The sequence below is a fragment of the Gallus gallus genome, chromosome 9 (assembly GCF_016699485.2).
Source record: "Gallus gallus isolate bGalGal1 chromosome 9, bGalGal1.mat.broiler.GRCg7b, whole genome shotgun sequence".
Lineage (NCBI taxonomy): Eukaryota > Metazoa > Chordata > Aves > Galliformes > Phasianidae > Gallus > Gallus gallus.
This window is the reverse complement of record NC_052540.1, coordinates 13,928,678-13,945,277: the sequence shown is the minus strand read 5'-3', so window position 1 is coordinate 13,945,277 and position 16,600 is coordinate 13,928,678. Positions and strand designations below refer to the sequence as shown.

Sequence of the window (16,600 nt, the reverse complement as noted above, 5' to 3'; positions counted from 1 at the left end):
TACTGCTTATTACCCTTGGGCAATCGTCTTGTTGACACGATGGATTTCAGTAATATTACTTACCCGGCGTTTAGCATTCAGCTTTATTAATTTGAGCTTTATGCTGTACAGGAAAGAAAACTTGCTCTCGACTGTAGATAAATAATGACTGCTGTGTCTCAGAATAGAATAGATTTTCATTTCTTGCTAATCAAAATGTTTGACAACAGAAACTGAAGAAAAAGTTGCCATTTCTTAAAATAACTCAGAGCCCTGCGGAGTCTGAACTTTGCACTGAACTTAGTGTGTACAGTCAGCACTGACCAGCCTGATGCACGGCCAGCTCTCTGTTGTATTGGAAACGTTGCTTTTTTTACTGTTTGTGTTTCTGTCCAAGGGGGGTTGTTTTTATTGTGGGGAGAGGACTATTTAAAGCACACTACCTTCCCATGAATCTTTATGTTGTCAGACAAACCAAATCACGTATGGAATGGTGCTGGCTAATCAGGGCCTGTCTTTTTATAGAGATTCTAAGAAGGTAGTTTATTAATGAGACCTAGATTTCTTTCCCTGGTTGTAAAGCAGAGAGATCTTAATAAGCAATAAAATGCTCTGTCTGCAATCACTTTTGAGAGGCTGAAAAGGAAAATAATGCTATGACTAATGTGATTGCTCTCCCTACACTGCCATCCGGTGGATGCAGAATTCATTTTCTGTAAATGGAAAGGGAAGTTCCCCTGCTGATATCCAACTTCCAAACTTGAGCTGACTCTTGCTTGTAACACAGTGTCCAGGCTAAGGGGGAAAACGTTGGTTGATGTCTAATTTTTGTTAGTTTATGTTAAAGAAAGAAGCCTTCTAATCTCTCATCTAAAATAAAACGTCCTTTACCCTGGCATAGGAAGTAGACCCGTCTAGATCTTGACGAAGGGTTCTGAAAACCTCCTCGATTCTCCACTTTCAACATCTGGCATGGACAGTCCAAGCCACTCGGTGCTCCTACTCTGGATACTTTTGGCAGACGAAGGCTAAGTTTCTGTTTTGATTTTCAGATAATCAGAGTAGGAGCTAGAAGCAGCAGAGCCTCGTGTCAGATGCTGTGCTGCATTTTTTGGTGAGAGATAGGAAGGCGTGGGGCTGGGAGTTAACGCTCTGCTTTTCTTTCTAGGACTGACAGAAATAACGAGAAGGAGCAAGTTGTGCTGATCGTGGCCTCCTACCTACTGGTCTGCAAATGGGGCTTCACCATGCTGAGCTGCTTCTGAGCACTGCAAATCCACTGATTCTGACCACCGTTGACTGTGTTAGCCGCTTTGTTATCCCAGGAACATGTCTGGAGAAGTGAGTACCAGGAGGAGACTGTGGCAGCAAGACGGGTTGAGTCACTTGGCTGAGTGTACAGCTATTTGGCCTCTGTCATTGCCTGCAGCCTTCTCCAACTTGACTGGGTTGATGGTTGGCCTAGATGATCTTAGTGGTCACTTCCATTCTTAATGATTCTATGACTCTAATTCTCAGATGCCTCTAGGGCAGAGCACTGTGGAAATCCCTGCCATGGTCATTTGAACGCTGCATGTGTTATTCCAACAGTTGCAGCAAAAGGATTTCCTGTGCCTCTCTCCAAGAGGCAGTGGGAGTGGAGTGGCAACCTGGCCACTGACAGCCAAGGAGCAGGGCTAGAGGTTTGGTTAGGTGGGGTTGGTGTTACTCGCTTGTACTGCATATCTCATAAATTCAAACATTTAGGAGAGTGCAGCAACATCTGGAGGATGGTGAACTGCTATGGTGAGGAAAACTGCATGATCTAAGACAGCATGGCCAGTCCTCAGAAGCTGAGCTGGAAGGATCATTTGGGCATTCCAGCTGCTGCAGGTGGGCCAGGTAATCACCAGGAGGTGGCATCCATCCCCCAGAGACACTGCAGCCCATGCTGGGTATGGTGCCTGTCCTTATCTGTGAGCCTTGTTCTTCCTCTAGATTGTGCTAGGTCTCTGCAGCAGGGTATTTGGGGCCAGCTAGGTCTTGGTCTGCAGGCTGGAGGTGAGAAGTCCTGCCACCACACAGCGCTGCCAGCGTGTTCCCATTCTGAGTCATTCCTTTGCCTGTTTATTTTCGGTATTTGTTTATTTACCAGTGAGGTGTCAGCCCAGAGCAGGTTGGCTGTGCTGAACTCCTCTGGTGGCCCAATGGCTGCTGCCAGCTCTCTCCAAGTCCTGCTGTGTTGGGATTGCTTCCACCCCGAGCCCAGGGAGAGAGAGGTTGGGTTGCTGTGAGAGGAATGCCAGCACAGTCTCCCACCAGAAGCGTGCTCAGCTCCAGGTAACGAGCGTGGTACCACAGGGTAAACTTCTTCCACTCTCCCCATGGAGCCCCTGGCTCCCAGCTCTCTCTCTGAGCCAACTGTGGGGGGTGGAGGGAGGTTAAGAGGCATATCCTTTGCTGTAATTATATCCTGTTGCTAGAGATATTGTGTTCTGTATAAAGAAATCATCATAATACAGCCTCCTGGAGAAGGTAATTACTGTGCATCTTATGAATGGCTGCATATGAATGTCTGCTCAAGCTGCTGTCAGCAGCAAGTTTCAACACATCTTACATACCAGGCATTTCACAGCCTTAGTTTTATTTGTTTTCATCACCCCTTGCCTTATGCTTTATATTTCATTAATGGAGCTGTTTTTTTTTTTTTGTTTGGGTTGTTTATTTGTTTATTATTAAAAAAAAGAAAGAAAGAAAAAGGCCAAAGTTCATGTCTTTGATGGAGCTTTGGGTGGTGGTGGCAGCAGCTTTTGTTTGCTGCATTTCCATTGCTCTGTGGTGGCTTGAGAGGAGCTCTGGAAGATGCTGCTTCCCAGCAGTTCCCATATAGCAACGTACGGGTGGGTCCTTGTTTCCTAGTCTGAGCCCCCATAAAATGGACCGTACCACTGCTGACAAAAGTTGGTGTCACTCTATCACTGGCATAACCACACAGATTTAACACTGTGAGGACATTTATTTTCTTGTTCTAATCTGCCGTTTTCCCCCTTGTATTGAAAATGAGTTGGCACCTACTCACAAACAGAGATGTCAGACCTTTCAGGTTTCTGAAGCTTCTCTAAAGCTCCCTCTGCCCTCAGCCTGCCTGCCACTGGCACCAGTGACCCCCAGCTTGGTTAGGCAATCAGTATGGATATGGTTTTACAACTTGGTAATGCTGTCTGTGAAGATGGGCAGATACATGAGCCATATCCATTAACTTCTGCAGGAATGTTTGAGTTAGATAGGGGGAACACCAATGGAGAGCTGGTTTGTCATGATAGGAGTCACCAGGCTGCTGTTCTTTTCCCTAAGGTCACTAATATTTACCTTTCCCCAGCAGTGTGGAAGGTAATCTGTCTTTGTGTTGCGCATATGGAGCCGCAGGGTGTAATCACAGCACCCTGCATGGCTATGAAAACATCGTGTCCACCTCCTGGCCGGCTTAAGCAAAGATTTGAAACTGCTGCTTGGATTGCTTCCTTGTGCAAATGGCTGGGGCTTCCTCTTGCAATGCTGAAGCTGAGTTGTTTCGGTACTCTCAAAGACTTGTTGTGCTTGTGGACAGGCTTCTGTGTGCACTGAGCATTGCATCCAGAGGTGGCTCCTTCCCAGTGCCATGCAGAGCATTGAATCTGTCTCTCTCCGTGATTCCTGGTGAAGCCTGAAAGGCAGCCCGGCTCCTGCAGGACGGAAGGTGCTGTAATAAATGTGAGCTCATAAGGCTGTTGTTAAAAATAACCGGAGCTAAATTAAAAAGAAGAAAATCATCTTATTCAGCCCTACCCCAGGGGGGAAATGGACATGAGGAATTGGGCAATCCTTCTGTAAGTTCTCTTTCTTTAGACTATATTTATCCACGCTGAGAGCCAGATTCTCAGCTGGTGTCAATTGTTGTTGACTTCAGTGGAGTGAAGCTGGTTTACACAAGTTGAGGCTGCTAAATGCCAGCATCTGGATGAAGCTGAGACACAGCTGCAATTACTTTTGCAGAAACCTCCAGTCTGAGGCTGGTTCAAAAGCTCTGAGCCCTCCTGAGTGCTTGAGCCATTAGGGCTCTGATTCAGCAGATTTTTTCGGGATGCGATGAGTTATGAAAGGACCTTTACTCAGGTCGAAATTGGCTCTAATCTCAGCTGGGCTCTGCAAGCCTTGTGTCTGTCATTCTGTTATAATCACCGCTTTAGCTGGGCTCCTCTGAAAAACTCTGCAAAACCTTTTTACTTGCTGCTTCACCAGCATCATCTCCTGTCTAGACACTCTAATTATGAGAAGCAGGGAGCGTACAGCATGATGTGTAGATAACCCTGGATAACTCCAAGGCAACCGTGTGCTGCTTCCATCCCTCCCCTGACTGCCCTCCGAACCAGTTTTGCCAATCCGTTGGCTGCTCCAGCATGATGATTAGCAAAAGTGGGGGTTGTGCAGTGCCACCTGGGCAATATTCATTTGAACTTTGCTTTCAGAAGCAAGTGCTTCAAGCCATAGAAATTGATAGGCGAACTTCCTCCAGATTGCAATGGGATCTAGATTTAGCTTTCTCTACTTAATGTTTTTCTGTATGCCTAGAAACTCTCTGGATTAAGAAAACAAGCAAGCTCTTCCCCCATCCCTACCCTCCCACACCCCATCAGCAGAAAGCATTAAATCTATAAGCTTCTTTGAGTATTTTTCTTGTACTTACTGTATCCACTCTTATTCTTTTCTTATCCATAGACTCGTTTTTTATTTACGCCAGTATAAGTGATATCAAAACTCAAGCTCTATGCATTTCAGCTACATCCTTTACGTAAAGCTACTGATTTCATGGGAGACTGACAAATAATCAATACATATAAAACATTGGAATGAGTTTGCTTAATTTAGTTGCTCTGTGCGGTATGCCACCTCCAGGAGTGTGTAATGACAGGGGAAAAAAGTATTATTTTTTCCTATTGCCCTTCCTTAATGTGTCGTCTTCCCCAGTTCCTTCCCTGTAACTGGTACCAGGGAGAATTGTCAGTGATATTTAGCAAGGCCCCTGGGGTTCAGCCTCTTTCCCAAGTCTGCCCTAACCCTGGGGTGCCACGCAGATTTACATGGGTCTCTGCAGGAGTTGGGGCATGTGGGAATAATCTCCCCTCTGCATTTTGATTCCAAATCAATGCACTTTGAAGTGATTATAGGAAGTTTCTTTTTTTCTTTTATTTTTCCCATAGCAGCATTTGAAAAGCACCTTACTGATCTGTGGGGGGGGTGCCACTGAGCAGCCCTGGTTCTGCTCCATGGGAGGCACCTTTTGTTCTGCTCACGGTGACATGGGTGAGCTAACCCCCTGGGACATGCTTTTAGGTTGTAGCTTTTTATAGTCCAGATCGAAAAACCTCTTTATATGGGTTGCAGTAATTGAAACATGCCATGAGCATGGAGGATTTGAAAGAAGCTGCTCCCAGAGCCAGCTAATGAATGACCTGCATGAGTCCCACAGCTGACAGGAGCTGAGCACAGCTGCTTCTTTGGGAAAACTGCACAGGTTTAACTAAAGACTGTTTCTCAACTGCTGGAAAAAATCAATTTGAGTACTCTTTCAGTGTTGGGTTTTCACCTGTATGCACTTAGGACACGTGGAAGCATATGCTTATAAAGAGCTGAATTTGGTGGCTGACATGCTGAAAGAGCAGGTCTGAAATGCTGAGCCTTTGAAACCCAAATCTGGGTGGTTTGAGAGCTGGTGGGATTTCTGGAGCAGTACGGTCTAAGCAGGGTTGTCCTCAGGCTGTATCCTGCTAAATCTAAGATTCTAGCTGGAGATATGAATTGAAATCTCTTCTCATAGGAGATGGTCCCCAACTCTGGAATCATCAGAGGCAAAGCTAAGCCTGCTCCCAGTCTTATGTAGAAATGGGAGCCTCACCTTTCCCTTCCCTTGGCTTTTTTATCCTCAACCAGGTGGTCTCCACTGGCTGAGGATTAGTTTTTGGTTGAGTTGTTGGACATTTGCTTATATCCTACAATTCTGAGCTTCAGGAACCCAGGAAAAAGGGCAAGCCCAGGTGAAAATTGCAGAGAAATCCTGCACCTGACACAGCTCTTACCCAGCTCATATCCATCGTTTCTCCCAGTCAGCCCAGAGGACCATGCACTGACTTCTCCCTATGTTAGCTGGATGGTCACTGAACCGTTTGCATTGCACCACCTGCAGAAATAGCTGGATGCTGGCATGTAATCCATGTACCAGTGTACTGGAAGACTTGGTTTGCACTTCCTCAGCTGTTCTGAAAGGAAGGGTATGTGCTGAACAACCCTGGTTGTCTTAGCTGGGAGAAGTTTCCATGGAGTGTACTGTGGCAAGCTTTGAACCAATTTGTTGTTCCTTTACTTACAATGAAATTAGTACACTTTTTTGATGTAAACTGTCTGTGAGATTGTTTACTTTGGCAGGGGGATGCATATAGTTTTCTGAGATGCAAAGAATTTGGCTACTGGGGGGGTAGGGGTGTGGGGGGGGGTTTATTTTAGCTTTTTGCATTTGCAAAACAGATGGTGGTGGAGAAAATGTGGCTGGGGAGATTTTAGGAGAGAGTTTTCTTAACAGTTGTTGCCTTAGTTGTTTGCAAGCTGAGGCAGAGTGGGTTTCTATCTCAGAGAGAAGAAAGACAGCAGGTAAGACCAAGATGTATTTTGTATACAAGAAAAAGATGATCTAGACTTTTGCTGCAATTTCTTGGGCTTCTCTGCTGAGGTGGGACCCCCTTCCCATGACTGGTGGAGGAGAGAAATCTTCACAAGATTTGTGCCCCAGGGCTGTCTGGGGTGGAATGAGGCCATCACCATTTAAGTGATTTAAGTCACAGCTCTCAGCTGAGGTGTGAAGGGGATGTTGTCCTCAACAGGGAACTGAAGGAAGGAGTAGAGAAGACAGATCCATGCAAGGTCTCACAGAGGGTGCCTGAAGGAGAATGAGGGTGGATCCCTGCTCTGCTCAGCCAAATATTTGAGCCTCGTGTCAAGCGAATCATTTTGGAAAAGGCCAAAGTTTCTCTGTTCCAAAGTCAGCTCCAAGTTGGAATTGACGTCTGGAAGGCTCTGCTGTGTCCATTTTGGTGGCTTGTGCGTGCTGGGTTGTAGGGCATCAGGAGAAGTGTTGCTTTCCACTGCATTTCTGTCCAGAAGGAGCATCTGTTCTGATGGGCTCTGCAGTTCTGCATTATATCTCTGGGATACTTGGCCAAGCTCCTGCAAGCCTTCATGTTCTTGCCTCTGGGCTCATGCCGGGTGGCCAGCATGGCCAGTAAGTCCCTCTTTGCAAGGTCCTTGCAGGAAGGATCTGAGAGCAATCAGCCTTAATCAAACTTGGCTTTTGCTTGGAGCAAGATCGTGTTCCCCTAAATGCCACTGTAGATGTGGCAGGCAAGGAATTTGTCATAGTGTCTGATGACCTTGCCTTCGGGGCAAGGTGCCAAGAATGCCCCATGTTTTCTCTGGGTGGGGTGCTGTCCACTACTAATGCCCAGTGAAGCGTGATGACAGCGGTGAACATACACCGGGATTGCTGGGGTATTTGCTGGCGGGCCTGGTGGGGGAGGATCCTGGATGCCATCTTGTTATTTAGGGCAATGGACTGAGCTGCTGAGCTAGGTCTTTCATGGCTTCAGCCAGTTTTTGGCCCCTGCAGAAACATTTTGTAGACATCCATGCTTTGCACGTCTAGGTGTCATGTTTCTGGGAGTCCTTTATTCATCCCGTTGCAAATGCTTTCACTCTTCCTCGATTCTCAGAGCTGAAGCACTGTAGTTAAAGGTGCATTTGCTATTTAACCTTGTCCTTTTTAGATTTTCTGGAGCTTCAGAAGCGTGACTTTCATCCAACTCCCATATGGAGAAGCTGAGGTATAGTGAGTTGCAGTGAAGAGGCTTATCCCAAGCAAGTCTAACCAGAGAAGTGCTTTAAATTAAAATTTCACTGGGCCTTTCTGTTGATTAAAATGTTCTTTTGCTTCTGATACAAGAGCCTGCTTGTTTAGTAATAGGGATCAGTAGGATGACAACTGTGCGAGGAGAGGGGACACATCCTTTCCAAAGCTAAATAACAATTGCCTGGAACATGCCTTCTTGCTTCTCCCATTGCGTCCCAAATGAATGGAGAGCTGGCTGGAACAGCAGCATGCCATTCTCATGGACAGGCCAGCTATGGAAGATAAAATGCATGCCTTCCTTGAGCAATGTGGTGTTTGGTGTACATGCTCATAGGATCACAGTGCCCTGGTGTGAGTTGGAGCCTGCAAGCTGAAATGCAGCTGCCAGTGATCACCTTGGAGTGCTGCTTTCCTGCCCACACTGATCTTGCTCTGCTTTGTATGCAAGTGTGATTACCAACACCTGCACAAAACAAAGGCACCATGCTGACAGACCTGAAGAGCAGCATCTTGTACCTGTTCACCTGTGGCTGGGGGCACAGCCAGGTGAAAGTATAAGCATCAACGCTGAAGGTGAAAAGTAAGCTGCCAGTCTTAAGCTATGGGGTTTTTGTTAGGCTCCAGCACTGTATCTCTGTAGTCATCTCCTTTGCCTCACTCCATCACACGTCACAGTCGCATCTTTCTAGTAATCATCCCTCTGTGTCAATTTTTCTGATTAAGCCCTGCAGCCACCTGTAGTGGGAGCACAGAAGAGTGCCACCATGTAGGACATCCTGTCATCTGTGATCCTGCCTGGAACCCCAAGCTCTTTCCAAACTGTTTGAACTGCAAGTAAGCTGGGAAGGATGGAAGTGTGTGTAAGCAACAAAGAGCATTTGAGGAGCCCCTGTGCTGGCCTTGTTTTGTTTGGCTGTGTAAGATCCTTCATGCTCCCTGCTTGCCCTCCAGGCTGCAGGACCTGTAGTGTGGTCCCCTGATTGTGTGCTTTGGAGGGTTCCTTTCTCCTGGTGGGAGCAGGACATTCACCTGGGGTACATGTGAGGGGGACAAGCATACCAGCTATGTGTGGTGCTTTGCTAAGAGAAAGGTCCAGGCTTCTGCACAGATTTAAGTCAAAAGGTGCTTTGTCATCTGGTTGTGCAAGAGTGTCTGTGGCAGGGGGGATGTGAGTGATGGACAGGAAGAGGGGTGTGCCTGTGTGTGCAGAAGGAAGTACATGCGGCAGCTGTTGTAATTGTTTTAGTAAAAGAATATTTCCCAGAATTTCTCCTCTGGCACCTGAGGGCCCTTCCCAGGATGCCCTTTCCAAAGCTACTGTTTGATTTCTAGGGCAGATGCACACGCACGCGCGGTCCCAAATTATTCATACAAAACCTACAATCCTGCCAGCGTATGGCTCCTTTCCCCTTTGCTGACAGGGAAGGGGGGGAGTGTGGGGGCTGAAATAATGGCAGAGCTGATTATAATTAATATTTTTTTTGTGTGTGTCTGAAGAGTGAAAGTCCTGCCCAAGCCCCCCAGCTGAGCACAAGCCAACACGCTAAATCCCTGTAGGGGTGTGTTTTATTACTGACGCTCTGCATGTCGAGGCTGGTCGCGGGGTCTGATGCTGTGTGTGTGGAATTTTTGTGGCTATTTTCTATTGTGCCAATGAAAAGCAAAATCCTATTCGTATAATAAGAAGGAAACATGAAGGCTTCCACGCCTACAAGTAGGTGAATGTTTTCAGCATTAGTGTTTTAATTTAATTGTTTTACCTTCCCGTGACTTCCTCATGTGAGCCCATTGCAAATGATGGAGCACATTTTACAGGGGATGGAAGGTGGTGGAGACTCTTAGTGCCCCTTCCCCAAAAGGTTTTGGCTGCTCCTCACTTAGGCAGGTCTCATAATGCTTCTCTGGGAGGAGTTTGCTGGGTTTGATTTATTCCTTATTGCTTCTTTTACAGGAGCAGGGATCTGCTGGGAGGATGAGGAGGGGCTGGAGGGTAATGACTGCTGCATACCCTTCCTTGACCAGCTGGGTGATCTCAGGCAGGTCCCTTCAGCTCCCTTTTGTCTACTTGCCTGGTGTCACAGAGCAGATCGATGGCTGACTGGGGATTGAAACCCTTCTTAGCCAGGCTGTGCACGTGAGGCAATAGTGAAGCAGCAGTGGGCCAGCTGCTTCTCTCACATTGGTCCAAAGCCATATCCTGCAAGCTCTGACCACTTTAGTGGGCTGAAGTAGAGACCCTTGGCACCTGCCAAATTAACAGGAGGAAGAATGAGTAGCTTCCTGTGCGATACCTTGAAGGTACCTTTAACTGGGTATAGTAGCAATATTGGCTGCAATCCTTCTAGCTTACCAAAATGCTCTGAGCATACTTTGGCAGATGCGGAGAGCAGCCAGGAGCCCTGGGGACCTGAGCTGTGTTTGTACCTGTGCAGTCTTTGGTCTCCCAAAGCAAATTTGCACTGGCAGTGAGAGCATGGCACTCCCCTGGCAAGAGGGACTGCCTGGGTGCAGCTCCTAGGAGCTTCCAAATTTCCCTTCTCTCTCTATCCTTCCTGCAAAGGATGTTTTGACTCTTCTATATCTCTTTCACTTGCCACCTTAGCAGGTGAGAACCTGCTGGGACATGGGCTCATGGGTGGCAGCTCACAGCTTCCCCAACTGGCTTCAGCCTTGTTTTTGGTGAAGAGGATGTCTGTCTGTCCATCTGAGGTGGTTTGCTGTCACCTATCTGCAGGAGCTCTCCTAGGAATATGATTGAGCAAACACCAGCCTTGGTGGCTGCTGCCTTCATTTTAGGATGCTTGTCTGTCCACCTCCTGAATATTACTGTTGCTCAGCCTCCTCCTTTCCATCCTCTTAGCAATGAAAACATGGCCAAAAGCAACTTATAATGCTACTAAACTTGTGGGCTTCAGTGCTCAGCCCTGACACCCTAGCTTGTACTTGCAATACTTGCAATCCCCAAGTGATCTGTCATCTAGGGGTGAGATGCTTCAGCCTTTGTACTTTCCATCCTTAAAAATATATATACACAGCTTTGTTTGACAGAGATCTCAGAGGCTTTCTTTGAAACTCTCTTATTGCTTTCACTGTTGTTTTGACCTCTTTTTCCCTGCCCCCAGAAGAGTTCACTCAGCATCAGAAGGGCAAAGCTGTGTGGGGCGTGCAGGCTCTGAGCAGCACAGGAGCTGCATGGAGAGGGGCAGGGCAGCAGGAGGGCTGTAGGAGAGCACACGTGGCTACTGCCCTCAATTAGCCCATGTGGCAGTCACAATTGAAATGAAAGCACAGCAGGTCTCTGAAGAGTTCCCTTGTGGGTCTTGTTGAACTTATAAGCTGGGACCACAGTATAACTTAATTTCCTGAAATGTCAAGTGGCTCGTACTGGCTGCCTGCTCTATTAGTGTTTTTCTTATGAATGTATTGTACTCCCATTTCCTGCAAAAATATTCCTATCAGTGCTTGATGATTGCTTAATAAGAGAAATCAGTGAGGACAGGGAAAGTTCACTTCCTGCAGATGAATATAATGACTATTAGGTTTTATTTTTTTTCCTGGGTTGCCAGAAGGGATTTTTGGATGTGGCTTCATTTATTTGTGTTTCTATCCATAAGGCTGAGAACACTGATTCGCAGCCGTGCCCTGCGAGTGCTGAGCCCTTCAGTGAGCTGTAGGAGGCCCTCAGCACCCATCAACCTCATACAAGAAGGAAAGGGCAGAATTTCCTAGGTGATACAGCTGACAAAAGGTATCTTAAATTTGGGAAAGCAGCAGTATTGAGTATGGCTATCAGGCTCATGGTTTTGTGACCTGGCTTGTTACAGCCTGTTTTCCCCTTGTTTTTGCTTGTACTATTGTAGCGTGGGTACAAACTCTTGTGAAAGTGACTGAAAGGCTCAGAAACAAGCCTGAAGGATCCCAAATGGATTTGCTGTTGTCTTGAAACTAAGATTAAAAAATAAGTGCCACTATCATTTCTTAGGTATGATTTCCAAGTTTGGTTGATTGTTTTATTCAAGATCAGTCTTCTGTCATTCATATGTGAGATAATACTCTTTTAGATGCTGGGTGGTGGGACAGGGGAGAGAAAGCCTTTTCTTTGAGATAGCTTTTATAGGACTAATTCTAATGCTCCTTTCTGGAGCCTTCCTGCTTCAAAGTGCTGTGCAAGATACTAGTTACCTGTGCCACTTCAGTAAATGGAGAAGTAAATAAGACTCCCTTGCCATTTGAAGGGCTTTTGACCACCTCCTAAACCCTCGGTACTCCCAGTCAGCACTGTGTGTCTTGGGAGTTGTTCTTGGATCCAAATTAATACAGCGAGCAGAGTGCCACCAAGAGCCACCCAATGGGAAGTACTTGGCAGAGTCTGACTGACATTTAGGCTGTCTGAACATAGGCCTGAAAGTAAAATGTCATCTTGTGGCTGTTTGCTTTCTGCGTGCTTGTGCGATCTGAGTCCTTTCTTCACCTTTTCTTCCCAGCATGGCTGTCTGCTGAACTCCCCATATCTACAGATGGAAGAGCTATTGAGTGGTTATAGCTGAAAGCCTTGCCTATCTAAGGAAATGTCAGCAACATATTGAAGGTAATGTAATTTTGATGCCATTCCCTATATTTGTAGAACCGAAGGGCCAATAAGAGAGAAACTGATCAAGCAAAAATAGAAAAAATCATCGTGAGCATTTTAATACTGAAAGGATAGTCAGCCTTGGTCTAAAGCTGAGCTGTTCCCCAGCCTTCTTGAGAAGGAACAAAATATATCTCATCATCATGTTGTAGGCATAAGCATACTCCTTACTTCAGCTCCTCAGTGCATTACATACCCACAGGTGAGAGTAATTGTCTAGTTATGCAGTCATGACTTGGTATCCTATATTGGAGTGTATTAAGACACGGGAGTAGAGTAACCTTGAAGAAGGCTACTGCTGGTTGCAGAGAATAAATTCATTAGTTTTTTTGTTTCTGTAGTGTCCTTGAGTCACCACTTTCTGTGGATGTGTGCGTGGTGCATTAATGTCTGATCACGCTCTGCAGAAGGCCATTGGAGATGATTAAAAAATATCCTATTTGCTTGCTTTTGAGGAGTATTACTACAAGCCAGCGCTGATAGCATGGCAAAGCGTATTCAAGGTGTTATGAAAGGAAAAATTAAAAAATCAGACTTGAGGTACCACCATGTGCGACTGCTGTATCCTTTGCAGTTGCCATCTGGCCTTTCAGGCCCTCCTTGACCAAAGGGAGAGATCCAGTTCAGCGTCCTATGGGACAGAGCTGAATTTTCATGCTTTAGCCAGTGTGAAGGCAATTCCTCACTCATAAGGACGTTGCTTTATGTTAATTTCACTACTCTCGTTACACAATTTTCTGCTAAATCCTTAACAAGGATGGCCTGAACTGAGAAGAACGGGGACTTGTGCACTTCTCTTGGCAAATCCTTTCTTGGGATGTCTAGGCCCACCTGTATCCTCTGATCCCACAAGTGCTGGAAGCAGCTCTGGGGTGCTGTGGGGGCAGTAGCCAGCTGGGGTCACTCAAGAGCACTGCATGAGGCTCTTTGTCTCCTCGCCCCAAGGGGCCAAGGTATTTAGACAGCTGCCTGACTATGAATGGGACTCTCTGGCAGAAGAATTAAGCAAAGATTAAAATCAGTTTTAGCTGTTAAATGTGTGCTCTGCACAGCATTTAGCAACTCCAGAGGCTAATTATCTTTGAACTTATGCACGTGGTTTAAGATGCGATCCGCACAAGTTGATATTTTCCTGTTGTCTACACGGAATTGAAAATGAAGATTAAATAATGGAGATGTTGGTGTCGGTAAAGGCACAGCTTTTTGAGTAGGCTGGAGGTGGTGCCCAGTCTGGGTGCCTACAGAAGGGGAACGGGTTGAAAAATCATTTTAATATGACTTGTTGTTTCGACTCTCCTGTTTAACAGGAGTTCAAGCTCTGTAAGGGACTACAAGTGTGCATGAAGGTAGGGAGATTGCTTTGAAAGAAAGTCAAGCTTATACCTGGAGGGAAAACTTGCTGTGAATGTTAATGTTTGCTGTGCACAGGGAGTGAAATACAGGAGGTGGAAAGTGCTATAAAACCTACATAGGACAGGGCAGAGTGAATCAGATGAAATTTTTATAAAGTTCTGCAGAAAAATGAGGAATAATTTGATGCTAAGCTGCAATACTGCAGTGAGGGGTTTGGTACCTGTGTGGCAGACTGGGACTTCGGCAGCTGTCCCAAGCTGGAGATACACATGTGATGAAGACACTGGCAATGGGAGGAGATAATGCTGTAATGATCGTGTTGGTGCCATTTTAAAACCCTTTAGGGAAGCTAGTAAGCACTGCCAAATGGTGATCAAAAATCCTGAATCTTCTCATCCAAAGTGAGCCAAATCATGACATAAGATAAAACTTTTTTCAAACTTTTTTTTTCCTTTCTTTTTTATGAGTCAATGTTTTTAGCCTTTAGATTAGCCTTAAACTACATTTCAAGCCTATTTCTTAGCTATAAAGTGTACAGCCGTTATAGAAGTAGCACCAGGAATCAAAACAGAGTTACTGAGGGAGGGCTGGTCTGAAGTCCTGCCATCCAAACTGCTCCTGAAGACAACTGCTTGCGTGGACTTTTGCGTGGTTGAAGATGTCCATCCTGCTCCCCCTAACCAGCTCTCACCTTGCCTAAGCACTGCAGCTCATGTGATTGCTGGAGCTCATGTTTCCCAGCTTTCTGCTCCTTCCTGTTGCACTTCTCTGGACTCTCCAGTCCACATCCCTCCTGAGGTGTGAGTTTGATTCTAGAGGCAATGCTCCAGCCTAGATCTTACCTGTGGTCAGCAAGGAGGAAGGATTCCTACCTATGTCTTCAGCTTATACTGCTGTTTGTACATTTCTATGTGGCTTCTGCCTCCTTGGCTGTGCCAGTGTGATTGATCCTCAGTTCACGAGCTGCTAACATCCTTGAATCTGTTATCTTGTGTTTGTGCAATTGATCACTACTGTACAAGTGTAGTATCTGGCATGGATTTTTACTGAATTACCTCTTCCCCTCGCATAATTCTTTCAGACAATCAAGATCATTTTGATCTCTCATCCTCTGTTCAATATAAGGTCGGCCCTTTCCAACTTTCTTGCGTGCAGAAGTAGTGCACGTGTTCTCAGTTTTTTCATTTGATCCCTTGTCAAGCTTTTGAATGGAGCTCATCCTCTGCTATATGGCTGTAAAGCAGAACACCCAAGGTAATGAGATGTGAAACAGTTATCAGACATCCAGTTGCATATTTCAGGCAGCAACGTTTTTACCCTAACCAAGGAGACAGTAGCTATTTTTCTTCCTTTCTTTCTGTGTTTCATGGATCCCTTGGTGTTGCAAAGTACCTTTCACAGACTTGTGCAGCTTGTGTCAACCTCTGTTCTGTCACATGGAAGATATGGACGGGTACAGTTAGTTCTTTAAGAAGTGGCAAAGGTTTCTGCATTGAGGTCTGAGAATCGATGCTGTGAAAAGATCAGATCCAAGAAAAAAAAGTCAAGAACAACTTTGCTTTGTCTTGAGCAGGTGTTGGACCAGGCTTTAATTACAAGACAATAAGATATTATGACTTCTGAAGTGTAAGGTATAGATTATGCATTGAGAAGCCCATTAAGGGCAGTAACATGCTTTAACAATAGAGAGATCTCTAACTCAGGCAGCTTTGATTGTAAGATATCAAGGGAAAAACAATTTCTTTTAGTAATTTAACAATGCAAATAGGTTCTGAAGTGATGATGGGGAGATGAATATGCTACTTGGACTGGAGCTGAGCAGCAGCAGTGTTGGTGTGGCAGGGTTCACAAGAGGCAGCCTTTGCCCAAGCTGGTGCTTGTCATTCAAGAGATTTTCACTGGGTGCCAGCCAGGGGAGGTTAAAGCTCTGTGCAGTGCGTGTTCCACCGCTCTGTTCTTATTTTCATGGCTCTGCTGGTTACCTACCGCCTTGGAGAGGTGCTGTAGGCACTTTCTAATGAGCTTATGTCATTGGTCAGAGATCCTTGCATATGTAAAATTTGAGAGAGATCTGTACCATTCCTGCACAACTGATGTTTGTAGATGATGGGTGAGGCAGTGATGTCCCAGAAAGCTACGGTGCCTTGGGCTATGATCTCATAAATTAAGCAGGGTTGGGCCTGTTTGGTTTTGGATGGGAGACTTAGGAGGAAAGTTGATTGCTAGAGTCAATTTGACTTGGTAATTCAGAAGGTGGTGCTCTTCTCCCTAGACAGCATAGGCTGAAATGCCAGAATGATTAGGCTTACCACAACTCCTAACCTTTTGGAAGAAATGTAAAACCAACATCCTCACCTTTTGAAAGTGAGCATCACGGGACTCTTGCTATTACCCCCCGAGTACCAACTAAATTCCATATCAAGGCAACCACACCCTGCAGATGGAGATCCACCCTGCCCTTGCAGGAGGATGCAGTAAACTTTGCTTTCACTGCTTGGTCACATTGTACCTCCAGCTGAACCATGGCAGAACACGGTACAGAAGGCAGCAGCATCGCTCAATCAGGCAGCAAATGCCTGTTCAATTAAGACTCCTCGATGGAAAGGGACCATTCAAATAGGAGGTGTTTTCCTACCAGTAGGGATGTTGGAAGCCTTGGGGGGGCCTGGTTTGAGCAATAGCCCCGTTGTGCTTCATGCTGCACAGTGGCTAGAGCCTCCCTCTGC

General features: G+C 45.9%; 1 protein-coding gene across 3 annotated transcripts in view; it reads left to right on the top strand.

Moving 5' to 3' along the window:
• Positions 1 to 526: 526 nt before the first annotated feature.
• LOC101751159 overlaps positions 527 to 16,600 on the top strand; it is a 48,145-nt gene continuing 32,071 nt past the window's right edge. The window contains exons 1-3 of one of the 3 annotated variants that reach the window (XR_006930907.1): positions 527 to 788; positions 1,148 to 1,320; positions 12,376 to 12,479. The gene's annotated coding sequence lies outside the window, so the exon portion shown is untranslated. Of the gene's footprint in view, positions 789 to 1,147; positions 1,321 to 1,930; positions 3,695 to 12,375; positions 12,480 to 16,600 lie in introns of those variants that run through there. The other 2 variants (XR_006930910.1, XR_006930908.1) reach the window with 2 other exon arrangements.